We start from the raw sequence: 12,818 nt of genomic DNA, 5'->3' as shown, positions 1-12,818 counted from the left end.
CTAAGGCTTAGTGCGATATGCTAATAAGCTTGGGTTTGCAAGGTTTGATTCAATTCAATTTTTTTTTTATGCATTTAGCTAACACATGGCCTATTGGCTTAGCTCATGCGTTTAATTTTAATTTATATCAATTATATATATTTTGTTTGCGAAGTCGCTCTGGGTGGGTCGGGAACAAGCCTTCAGACTCTGTAGACGGCTATGCACCGGGAGTACGGTGTGTGCCAGTGGTCTCCGCCACTAATAGTAGTACTGGATGCTGGTCTCTTCCCAACAATTTAAAGAACGGTCCTCGCCAAGCGTTGGGGCCTTTGGTCGAGGACGGGGTAATCTGTTTTCTTTTTATAATCAGGCCTAATCAAACCAGTAAAGTCTCAGTCGCTCAGCAGTCGCTTTTGTCTCAGCTTTCCTCGTACTTATTATGTTATAACTTTTTCACTGCACACGCGACTATAAAAGATCTTTGTCTTTAGAGACGAACCGTACGTCTTTTCTCTCTCGGTTTGATCTCATTACTGAACTAACCAGCGCAAATTAGATCTTAACTCGCTGTCGCTAGCTAAAGCTTTCGCTTTGTCTAGTCAGGCGATAGCTGTACTCTTTTGTTCTAACGACAGACATATGAAGCGCGAGTTATACATCTGTTACCAATTACACTTACCCCTGCCCCAATACCGGCAACCATAACAAAGAAACTAGGCCTTCAATCTACAGTTCTATAATTAGTTTCTCAAGTGCAGCTTAAGTCCCACATAAATAATAATATATGCAGATAACGTAAACATATTCAAGATTTTACCAAAGTAATATGATATCCACAAGTAAAGTTAACAGTTAAGTTAATAGTCCGTAGTGGCCGGCCACGTAACCGATTAAACTGATTATTATATATTTCGTAATTTTTAACAAAATGTCTCAGAAACTCCTTGACCGGTTGATATAGAACTACAAAAAGGACTTGAAATTAATATTAGTGCGTGAACTATTCGTAGAAGTCTTAGGGAAGCTAATTTTATCACTTATATTGCAAGAGTCATACCACAGATAAGTCCACGCAATAAGTTAAAGCGCCTTGAGTTTGCCAAAAAAATTTATAAAGCAGACTGAAGCATTTTGGAACAATGTTTTGTGGAGCGATGAGAGCTCATTTGAGTTTCAATTCGGTAGATTTCCAAAACAAATTCATAAAAAAATGATCCCCATATGTGAAAGAATGAGCCATTCAGGTGGGTCTGTAATGTTTTGGGACTGTGTAGCACTTACTGGCTTGGGAGACTTAGTTCCTGTTCATAGATATGATATACGATGAATAAGGAGAAGTATTTACAAACCCTTAATAATCATGCTTTCCCCTCTGGAGATAAATTGATTGGAGAGTCCTTTATATTCCAGCAGGACAACGCCCCGTGCCAGAAGGGCAAAATAATTATGCAGTTTTTGCAAGATAAAAGCGTAAACACATTTGAACACCCCTAAGCCCAGATATTAATATTATAGAAAAAAAACGAAGTACAGACCTTACTAGAAGTAGAGATGAGATTATTTTGGAGATACAAGCTTATTGGAAATATACATATTTCATTGGACTATATCCACAGTCTGTGCCGAGACGTCTCCAAAAAGTTATAGTCGCTCAGCAAGGATATATTTTGTATTAATTTGTTAAAAGAAAATCCAGTTTTCATTTCATTATTTTGAATTTAAGGCATTTGAAAACTTTGGTAAAATACTTTTCCCCTTATTAGTTTTTGGGTGTAGCAATATCAAGAACGAAGTTCATAATGCAGAACTTGTGCTTTCTAAGGTTTGAAGTGCTTCCAGTAAATGTATACACACTGTAGCACTTTTTGCAGGCTACTATACCAGTTTAGTCCTCTCAATCCTTTCTTTAATATTTGCGAATATTTCTCAAAGCTTGCCGTAAGCCAAGTTTGTAAATAGCATTTGCCAGAGAATTTGGAATTTTTAATATATGAAACCTATAATTGGTTTTGCAAAAGTTCATCTCGGCAAATGGTTTTGTTACATTTGTATACCCCACAAGGTTCCATTGTGGATTCCAAAAGTAATCGACACTAGGTGGCTTTCGATTGAGGTTGCTATCTTGAGAATATGAGAGCAATGGGAATAGCTCAAATTGCTTTCTGAATTGGCCGCAACAAAAGAATAATGCCTTAAATCAAAAATTCTTAGCGAATTAAATAGTGACAAAATAAATCACTTATACCTAACTTTTTTGAAACCAATTCTGTCAGACATGCAGAAAATAAGTAAAGCACGAATACAAATGTTACAGCATTGTTGAATGATTTAATGTTTGCCATTAATTCATTAAAAATCTTAATCATTCCCCTAACAAGGACATCGATATATTTCAATTTGATTGCTTGGAAGATGATGCTGGTTCTACCATGATACAATTATAAAAGGTAGTCCATTCGTCTTGCCGAAGTCGTTCGGTTTTGATCCCCTAATTTCAGTGCGCGCCTGCTTGCCGAATTGAAATGTTGTGTGCGGACGGTTTTTTTTTTCAGATCTTCAACCCTTTAGTGGCCAAGCAAAAAATGTCTTTTTGCAGTTATTGTCGCAAGCGCGTGCTAGGCATAAAGTTTGTACATGTTCCAATTGCTAAAAGAGCTTTGTGGGAGCAGTCTCTGGGCTGTAGCCTTATTGAGAGCTCTAAAATTTGCGATACGCATTTCAGTGCTTCACAGTGGAAGTCTTTATCAGGCGCAGGGTAGCCACTGAAAAGAACACGTCTTAATTCGACTGCAGTTTCGCAAAAAGAGGCAGAGCCTGAACAACATTTTGTTAAATTAGGCTACGCCAATTCGCCCACAAAGCACGCAAACAGAGTAAGTTAACTGTGTTAAAACTATTATGTATATAAAAAAAATTTATTTGTGATTTAGGGACAAAGCGATAGATCGAGCAATTCATATAGAAAACAAAAGCCTGAAAAAAAAAATAAGTCTTTTGGAAATGCAGTACTTACGCCAGCAACTTGATGATTATCAAGATCTTGAAATGTCTCTATGCAAAATATTTACTAGGACTCAAATAAATATTTTGAAGAATGGCGGAAAAAGAGCAGTTTTTAGTGCAGCCGACATATCTGAAGCAATTTGCCTCCATACCGCGGGCCCCCGTGCTTAGCGGGAAAGGCTTTCCTCTTCCGTGTCGTTCAACGCTGTATAATTGGTTGGCAGAGGTAAAAATTACACCAGGAACCCTTGATATCGTGATTGACCTCATGGAAAATGAAGATATGCTCGAAATTGATAAGCTCTGCGTCTTGTGCTTCGATGAGATGAAGGTTGCTGCTGCCTATGAATATGACAGCTCAGCGGATGTTGTCTTGGAGCCAAGCAACTATGCTCAACAGGCTATAGTACGTGGCTTGAAGAAATTGTGGAAGCAACCAGTATTCTTCGATTTCAACGCTTCAATGGACGTAGCCACTCTGCACTCCATTTTGATAAAACTGCACAAGAAAGGTTTCCCAGTAGTAGCTATTGTGTCAGACTTGGGCCCTGGAAATAAAAACCTTTGGAGACAGCTTGGTATATCGGAGAGTAAGTCTTTTGTATGAATGAGTAAATAACATAAATTTTAATTTATTTGCATTTTTAGCAAAGACCTGGTTTAAACATTAACGGAAAAAAGTTGGCAAAGGCGACAATCCAGCAGACAATTCGGTACTGTGCCCAGTCCGACGTGTCGATACTGTTTAAGGTAACCGATAGCCACATTAATGTTGAGTCGCTGGCTAAACAAAAAGTTAGACTGGCAACGCAACTTTTCTCCAATACAACCGCCAGTTGTATTAGACGTTGCTATGCGCTGGGGAATATAATAGAGATCCCGTGCGAAACAGCAGATTTCTTTGAACTACTTGGCGACAAGACATTCTTGAAAATTTTTTTTGGGCGACCATCCGACTCCATTGCAGTTCAAGTATAGATTAAGAAAATATATTACAGGTATAACAAATACAACCGATTAATATTTCATTAACATTAAACACCACTAATTGTCAAATGTTTAGATATATGTTTCAGAGATGCTTCTATGTTTGTATTGTGCTTCGTTTTTTGTGCTGTCCTTCATGTTTTTTTTTCATTTTTATCAGTTATTAATAACCTTTAAATCTTATTTAGCTAAGAATACAGAATTATTGAATGGCAAGCAAGACGATTCTGCGTGGTTTAATCTTGACTTTTCTCAAGCCGTCCCAAATATTGAAAACGAAGAGAACGAGCCTGAAGATTGCAATCTCCAATTTGATTTTGATGAGAGCTTAAATATCTGGCTGGTTACATAATTAAAAAATTAAATTTGTCGAATGTGTTAGCAAAAGAGTCGATATTTACATATGTACGTAGATGAGGTTTCGCATGGAGGACTAATGAAACCTTCATCGACATTAAAAAAGAAAATAAAACAACTTGAAATCATATTTTTACATATAGTTAAAGACACATTTACAATAACAACAAATTTAAAACAGACATTGCTAAACGCTTGAACAAGGGAATGGCTGTCCAAAAACAAAGAATTATGTCAAATTCAAAACTAATTAAAATAAAATTATAAACACTACAACTCTTGTCATAACTAAGGAAACTTTCAGCCCCATGCACCGTGCGCGGGCTAATCGAAGCACTATGTAGTCGTTTCACTCACACTAACTATTCAACGCTATTTCACTCGCACTTATATCAGGGGGCTATGATTCTGCCGAGTGGACTCCCTTGTATAATTGTATCATCGGTTCGACAATGCTTCTGGGATATGAATTTGAAAGGGAAATCTATTCCCTACATATCAATGACGAGCTTAAAAAAGAAATTCGTGCCTTTGACTCTGACTGAGTCAGTCTTAATGCAAACTTCTGTCCTCTAAGCCGCAATTAAAATTGTCTGAGCTCGTATATCATTGTTTTGTTTTTATTTTCTAAGCTGTTATATCTTTTAGGCGACAGTGCGTGATAAGCTTCAATATAGATTAAAAACAGTGTTCAGGTACAATTCTTTGTTTTCTGAAAAAAGAAAAAGTGTTAATGTGCTTAAAATTAAATGATAACACGAGTACTTCAGGGGAAAAAGATATTTAATTCAATAATAATTTCATTTGCATGGACAACTGGTTCTTAGCAAATTTAAAAAAAATGTTAAAAAACATATTTTATGTTGATAAAGATACAAGAGTAATTAATTTACGGAATGTTGCCAAGAGTCATGCTTGTATTAAGGAACAGTCCATGCGAAATTGACCAAAGTGCATTAAAATATAACAGTTCATTAACATTTGAACTTCTCGGTAATTAACGCTAGTTTCGTAAATAAAAAAAAATTCACGCCTTTTACTTTCAACAGCTTAGTCAAATAGTATTAAAATTGGATCGTTGTAACGTTGCAAAGCCAGTGTTGTAAAACTCGTTAAAAATACACAAATGTTTCGTATTTTTTTGTGTTATTTACTGCTTAAATAGAAAAATCAAACGTCAAATCATGGCATAAAGTTTATGCCATAAACTAATAGCTCTTTACTGTGTTCATATGTGAAAAGTAAGTAGGGGTAATTATTTTATGACAATTTTATAAAATAAAACGGTTTTAACGAGGAGTGGAAACAAGGAAAAACAAACAAAAGAAACAGGATGGATAAATATCTTAAAAGTAAGTTTTTTGTCATTAGCAGCCCGCGCTGCTAATGTACTAACATACGTGCATTTATAAATTTGGCGCAAAGTTAAGTATTGTTGCTACAAATTGGCGGTAAGACCTTTAATACAGTAGCGCTTGTTTTATTTTGTTATTTGTGACATATATTTTGAATTACATACAATTTACTAACATGCTTTATTTATTTATTTGTTTATAGGAGCGGAGCAAAAATTCTTCAGAGATCGAACATCGTACTTGGACCAACACTATATGTCCTTTACACAGCAGATATTCCAAAAGTAGACGACTTACAACATCCAACTTTGCTGACGACACAGCTATTATCAGCCCGAGGTGCCTATGCAAGCAGCAGCGCAACGGGCTCTTCATATGGTCGAAGTGGAGAAATGGCTCTCTGACTGGCGAATAAAAGAAAACGAACAAAAAAGCAAACATGTTACGTTACCCTAAACAGGCAAAATTGTCCACTCACACTAAACAATTCCGCACTCCGGCAAGCAAACGAAGTCGTATCTTGGAGTACACCTCGACAAAAGACTCACATGCGTAGGCACATCGAAGCCAGAGAACGCAACTAAAACTAAAAGCCAATAGCCTCCACTGGCTTATCACGCTCGGTCCTCGCTCAGCCTTGAATATAAGGCCCTGCTTTACATCCGTACTTAAACCCATCTGGACCTATGGCTCCCAAGCCAATGGGGAACGCTAGCAATAGCAACAATGATATTGTCCAGAGAGTCCAGTCAAAATCCTTAGAACTATCACCGGGGCACGTGGTACGTTCGAAACGAGAACATACAGAAAGATCTAAATATTCAACAAGTCAGAGATGTAATAGCTGAACAAAAAAATACTACAGCAAGCTTTCTTCGCGTCCTAATCCCCTCGCGCGAGGGCTAACAAGGCTGTGCAGCGCTCCCGTCTGCGTCGTAACTACCTCCAACCAGCGATAGAATCTAGGAACGTGCATCCTAAAACAGTTTAGAGAAACTGTTAGAATATGTTTAGTTATAAGATTTGTATACCTATTGTTAGTCTCAATTTAAGAGAAGATTCAATAAAAAAAAAAAAAAAATTTGCTTATTTTTTTTCTTGTGATTACGTAATCATTGGGGGGAGGGAGGTTGTTCATTGAATGATTACTTTTGAATGATTTTTTTGTACTACCTTCTATTGTCTTTTTCGATTTGCGGGGAAGGTTGAGGAAATAAAAAAAAAGCGTAGTGTCCTGGATATAAGAGTACCTACATACCAATTTTGGTTGCTCTAGCTCTTATAGTTGCTCTTATAGTTGCTGAGAAACACGCACTCATACAGACGGACGGACATGGCAATATCGACTTAGTGTGTCTTGCTGATCAAGAATATATATACTTTATGGGCTCTGCCACGCCTCCTTCTCCCTGTTACATACATTTGCACAACTTCATGATACCCTTTTACTTTTTTTTTACAAAAATGTCTAAGTGTATAAAACGGGATGAATATAATTGCCAATGACGTGCGCCCTTTCGGTTGTGTTCATGACGAAAGTTTTGTGCAGTCGTTACAAGACGCATTTCCGCACTATAAGTTGCCGAGCCGAACTTATTTTCGAGATGTAATGTTGCCCAGGAAATACGATTGTTATATTACCATAACAAGCCATTTCGTGACCGACAAATTTAAATTTAACTCTGCAGTGCTATCTACAGCTCCTTTGATAACCCCAACAAAACACAACGCTGAAAATATTGCAGACTCAATTAAATTAGTGTTGGCTAAGTGGCGTCTGTTATCAAAGGTAGTTACCGTCACAACGGCCAATGACTGTACCTTGAAGAGAGCGTGCGAAATTCTGCAGTTTAAGCATTTACCCTGCTTGGCACATACTATAAACCTTCTTGTTCAAGATGTTTTAAAGATGAATATTGTTAACATAATACTCGAAATGTAAGGGAATAGTAACATATTTCAAGCAAAGAACAGTAGCCGCTGCTGTTTGTGGGAGTGAAAAGCCACTCCACACGGGAGGAGCAGCAGGGCGATCGCATATGCGATAGCTGCACGAGGCCCTGGACCTGCCTCAACTTTCTTTCTTTTTCAACTTTTCTTTTTCTCTTGTCTCTATTAAATCAGAACTTGTGAACTCGCTGAGTCAGCTTTTTCATTATTACATTATTACTTTCACTTACAAAGAAGCGACAAGTCCTGCGTGACAAGTGCACCTAGTTTCATTATAGTTATTTAATTCATTCGAGCAATTAAACATTAAAGTGTACATATAATTATCCAATACAACTTGAACAATTGAACATTAAAGTGTACATATAGTTATCCAATACAACTTGAACAATTGAACATTAAAGTGTTTTATTCTACAATATAAAAAAATAGTGTTTTTAATCCTCTTCGCCAACTACTACAAAACATTGGTCCTTCGAGCCGGAGATCCTTCCACTCCATCTGTCCAGCAAGCTATTTGGTGAAAAATAAGATAAGTACATGTAATTTCCTACATACGTCTACAACAAGTATATTCTTACTTACCGCCATATTAAATCCATATATGTGCCTGCGCATTCAAAGCACTTGTCCGAATATTTAATCCTGTCCATGACGTCTACATCCAAAGGCAAGGGTGAACTCTTCTGGTCCGATTGCTAAAAAATTAATTTCCACGTTAATAAATTTTTGCAATATATTACATACATATCTACATACGTGCATATCTACTTACATATGTGCATACCTAGTTACATACGTGCATATCTACTCACATACGTCCATATCAACATATATACGTGCACCTTCAACTACGATCTGACATATTCATTCCACAAACATATTATTCTCACCACAGCATATAATTATATTACATACAATAATTAATATCTATACAAAAAAAAATTTTTTTTGTTTTTTGTGCGCACTGAAGAGAATTTATACATAATAAAAATACATATTAATTTTTTCCACAACCAATAGCGAAACAATATATATTCACATACACAAGTTATAATTCACACATTCACTAATAAAAATCATACTACAATAAAATACGTAAATTTGCACAATTAACTATTATTTCACTAAGTGTACGTACATACATACCTGTCAATACCCGAAGAGCTGATCCACCAACAACGTACCCTTATATATTCGCTGCGCGTATATTCTGTCTGCACTGAAAAATAAAATATTTATTAAATAGTGAACCACAGAACATTCAAATGAATTCACAAGTTAAAAGAACCACAGAACATTCAAAGAGCCACTTGCATTAATACAGGAAGTATCAACAAGATGGAGCAGCGCTTATGCAATGATTAAAAGAATGTTAAAACTAAACGAATATGTTACACTAACTTTAATAAAATTGCGAAATGCCCCGGCACCGATGAAGATGAACGCGAAATTTTAACTGAGTTAACGGAATTGCTGCAACCTTTTCAGGAAGCCACGTTGTCGATTTTAACCGCCTCTCTTAAATCTGTAAATGCAGATCTCGCAGCCAAAGCATTGGAGCAGGAATTGGTATCCGTAATGTTCATCCATCCACGACGTAAACCAACACTAACCACAGAACAGGACCCAAGCAAGTTTACATTTAAAAAAAACAAAACTTATGAGAAAAACAACCAAAATCTCAACCTTGAAAAAGAAAACATTTCAGAAAATAGTGACCCTCTCAAATGACAGCTCCTTAAAATTTGTAGCAACTAAATACTTGTGTATATGTATAAGCCTCTTCATGCGAAGCAGAGAGAGTTTTCGGCAAAGCTGGAAAAACTGTTTGTGACCTTAGGACAAGGCTCAATCCAGTAGCTGTTGATAAGTTTCTATTTCTTAATAAGAATATGCACTTCAATAATATTCTTGATGATGAAACTGATGATCTCCAATAAAACCTTTGTTAATGTTTAAATTCCATGTGTTTTTCTGAAACATCGATGTTTACTTAAACGAATACGGAGATCTTTTAAGCTATTAAATATAACCTTGAGGAACTGCCAAAGCAGTTTTCAACTTTTATACGATAGTGTTCAATCTGTCTCGCCTTTCAAGGTCCATAACTCGCGAGTTACTGTAATCAGATATGATGCCTCGGGATAAGCTGAGTGACCAACAATCCATTCCGCTTCAGTAAGAAATTTGCTAAAATTGTTTGATGTAGTTGTTGTTAATTATACTGTTCTTAAAATCCTTTGAGTCGTGGTAACTCCCCGGATCACCTACAACAGCATCCCTTATTTGCAACTTCCTGTCACATATATATACTTGCAACTTCGCAGTATAAGCCCGATGCCGCGAAAAGTACACCTCATGGTTGCTTGGTGAGTTTTCAAAATGTTTATGCTCTGTTCCATCTATGTAACCAACACAATGTGGCAATTCGTAAAAACTTTGCTCAACAAGCTGTTGGCGCTCTACTGGGTGCGGCCAATAAATATATTTTGGCATCAGGCGCAAAAATGCAGAAAAGCTCTGCATGTTATTGCATTTCAGCTGCCGCCATCTGCAATTCCGAATATTGTGCAAGTGTTCCTCACCGATTCGCTGCTCCCAGCGGATTCTAGTCAAATGGAACGATGGCCAATTGAAGGTCAATTGACAATTGTCTTGAGAAGCATTGTTCTTTAAAAGTACCATCCTCTTTTATAAGATTTAACTGCGCGCTAAGTTGTTCGTTAGATACACGAAGCATTTGCTTAAAGCTGTTAATGTCTAATAAGCCCAGTATGTTTTCTCGCCAATTGACTGATTTTGGAAATCGCCCCTGCGGCTTAAAAAAATGATCGTAGCATCGTCCAGAAAATCATCCAACATCGCATCCATTTCTGCATGGTTTGCAAGACATTCAATAAATTTATACAAATATACTTACCTAATTATGCATTCCCACCAACATACCGCCAATTATTAAATTACTTTCATGCACTGCTCGGCGTGCTCTCCATTCTAAAATCGACGATTTTACACTTCTAAAATCTCACAATAACAATAACACAAAATAATGACTCAGATGTCAAGTTAAACTTTGCAACACTTTTTCGTCTACATGTTGCAAAATAGGGTGTTCACGTCAACAGTGTTGCAAACAATCTCTTTTGCAACGATACAACACTTCGTGAACACCCTGAATATACTGTGTTCATAAAAATAGCAGTGCAATCGCAACGAAGTAAAACATCGGTAATTTTTGCATGTTCCTTTTCGTTAGTTGATCGCTTGCATTGTTTTTGTAAAATGGAATATAGAGATATTGTTTTTGTAAAATGGAATATAGAGATAGGAAGAGTAAAAGAGTTCCGTTAGATTTGCTTCTTATTTTATGTTTTATGGGAATTTTTGTGCAAAATCACAAAAAACACGTGACCCAAACGAAAAACAACCGATATTGAGGACCGAAGAATAGTGCAAAGCGAATCCTTTTGCTCCTTCTAGGGATGTAAAAGCGGAGCTGAAGTTGGGGATCAGCGACGTGACCATTCGCCGTCGTTTAGTAAATGCAAATTTAGATGCGCGAAGCCCCCGAAAGGTGCCATTACTTGGTAAAAGGCATATCCAAGCCCGATTGGAGTTGGCCAAAAGCCATATGAACTGGCCAGTGACGAAATGGCGTAATATTCTTTGGACAGATAAGTCCAAACTGGTCTTGTTTGGTGGGACAGGCTCAAGACAGTATGTCCGCCGACCCCCAAACACTGTGTACCACCCAAACCACACACTTAAGACCGGTGGCCTCAAAATATTGGTATGGGCTTGTTTTTCATACAGCGGCGTGGGTCCCATACATATGATCGATGGGATCATGGACCAGCACGTCTATGTGGACATACTGAAAAATGTTATGCTACCATATGCACAGTGGGATATGCCCTTAAAATGGACATTCCAGCAGGCTAACGATCCAAAACATACCAGCAAATCGGCTAAGAGCTGGTTTACTCAACAAGACATTAATGTAATGTCGTGGCCAGCAAAGTCTCCGGATTTAAATCCGATTGAAAATTTATGGGGGGGACATCAAGCGATATGTCTCAAAGAAACCCCCGACTTCAAAGCCTCAGCTTTGGCAATTTGTACAGGACGCGTGGGCGCAGATTCCCCTCAAGCGTTGCCAGGACTTGGTGGACTCCAGTCCACGTAGGTGTGAAGCTGTAATAGCCAATAAAGGCTTTACAACAAAATATTAGGATATATTTTATTTATGTTGTACTACAGTAATAGTAGTTGGTATTAACTATATTTTCGAAAAAAATGGAGTAATTCAAATTTTCTTTCAGTTAACATAAATAAATATATTATGTTGATGTAAACCAAATTTGTCCCATTTTAGTGTTTATACTATATTTTTTCGATCTTAAACAATTACGTTATAAGCACTGCTATTTTTATGAACACAGCCGTATGTATATATGTATGTGTCGTGACACGATGATATTATTTTTAGTGAAACGGCCGTTGCGCGCCACTCATCTCTAATTCGTTGTCCGTTTCTTTAGTTCCGTTATTTCTTATGTAATACCACTTAGTGGTAATACACGGACGATTGAGACTGAGCGAGACAAGGCTATCTGTCACGTGGTCCCTTGTGTTGCTTAGGGGCTGTCCATATATTACGTTATCACGTTTTCGACGACTTTTGACCCCCTCCCCCCTGGTAATCAAAAGTAATCATTTAATGAACAACATCCCCTACAATGATTACATAATCACAAGAAAAGAAAAATAAGCAAATTTGTTTTTTTAATCTATATTTTCAAACGGAGATTCCAACCAATCTTTCATATTATTTATTATTGGAAGTTGGTTTGTCAAAAGCTGTTTATAGGTTAGGTTTAATTACATTGCAAAGCACACGACCACATGTCTCAACCGAAATTTTAAAACAGATTACGCTTAATTCCATACTTTCACAACAAACAGCTGATTTTCGATATGCAAATAATAGAATATGTATATCGACTTAATTATAGAGTTGCATTCGGTACTTATTGGCGGAGTAATCGGCGCGAAAATTTTTGAATAAATATTTTTAACATTAACATTTGTATAAAATGATTACGTTATCATTGCCCCTGACCCCCTCCCTACCAATGTAATCAAACATAATCAGTTGAAAATTGCCGCTCCCTTAAAATG

The 12,818-nt window shown here is 37.0% G+C and overlaps 1 long non-coding RNA gene across 1 annotated transcript; it reads right to left on the bottom strand.

Moving 5' to 3' along the window:
- Positions 1-8,067: 8,067 nt before the first annotated feature.
- Positions 8,068-10,598, bottom strand: LOC117134705. Its single transcript, XR_004458803.1, has 4 exons — positions 10,558-10,598; positions 8,784-8,856; positions 8,220-8,332; positions 8,068-8,147 (listed from the first exon to the last, which is right to left on the bottom strand). It is a non-coding gene; the product is annotated as an uncharacterized LOC117134705 (long non-coding RNA).
- Between the last annotated feature and the right edge of the window lie 2,220 nt (positions 10,599-12,818).

The sequence above is a fragment of the Drosophila busckii genome, chromosome 2R (assembly GCF_011750605.1).
Source record: "Drosophila busckii strain San Diego stock center, stock number 13000-0081.31 chromosome 2R, ASM1175060v1, whole genome shotgun sequence".
Taxonomy (NCBI): Eukaryota; Metazoa; Arthropoda; class Insecta; order Diptera; family Drosophilidae; genus Drosophila; species Drosophila busckii.
Note: the sequence above shows the minus strand (reverse complement) of the source record. Positions and strands in the feature narration are given on the sequence as shown.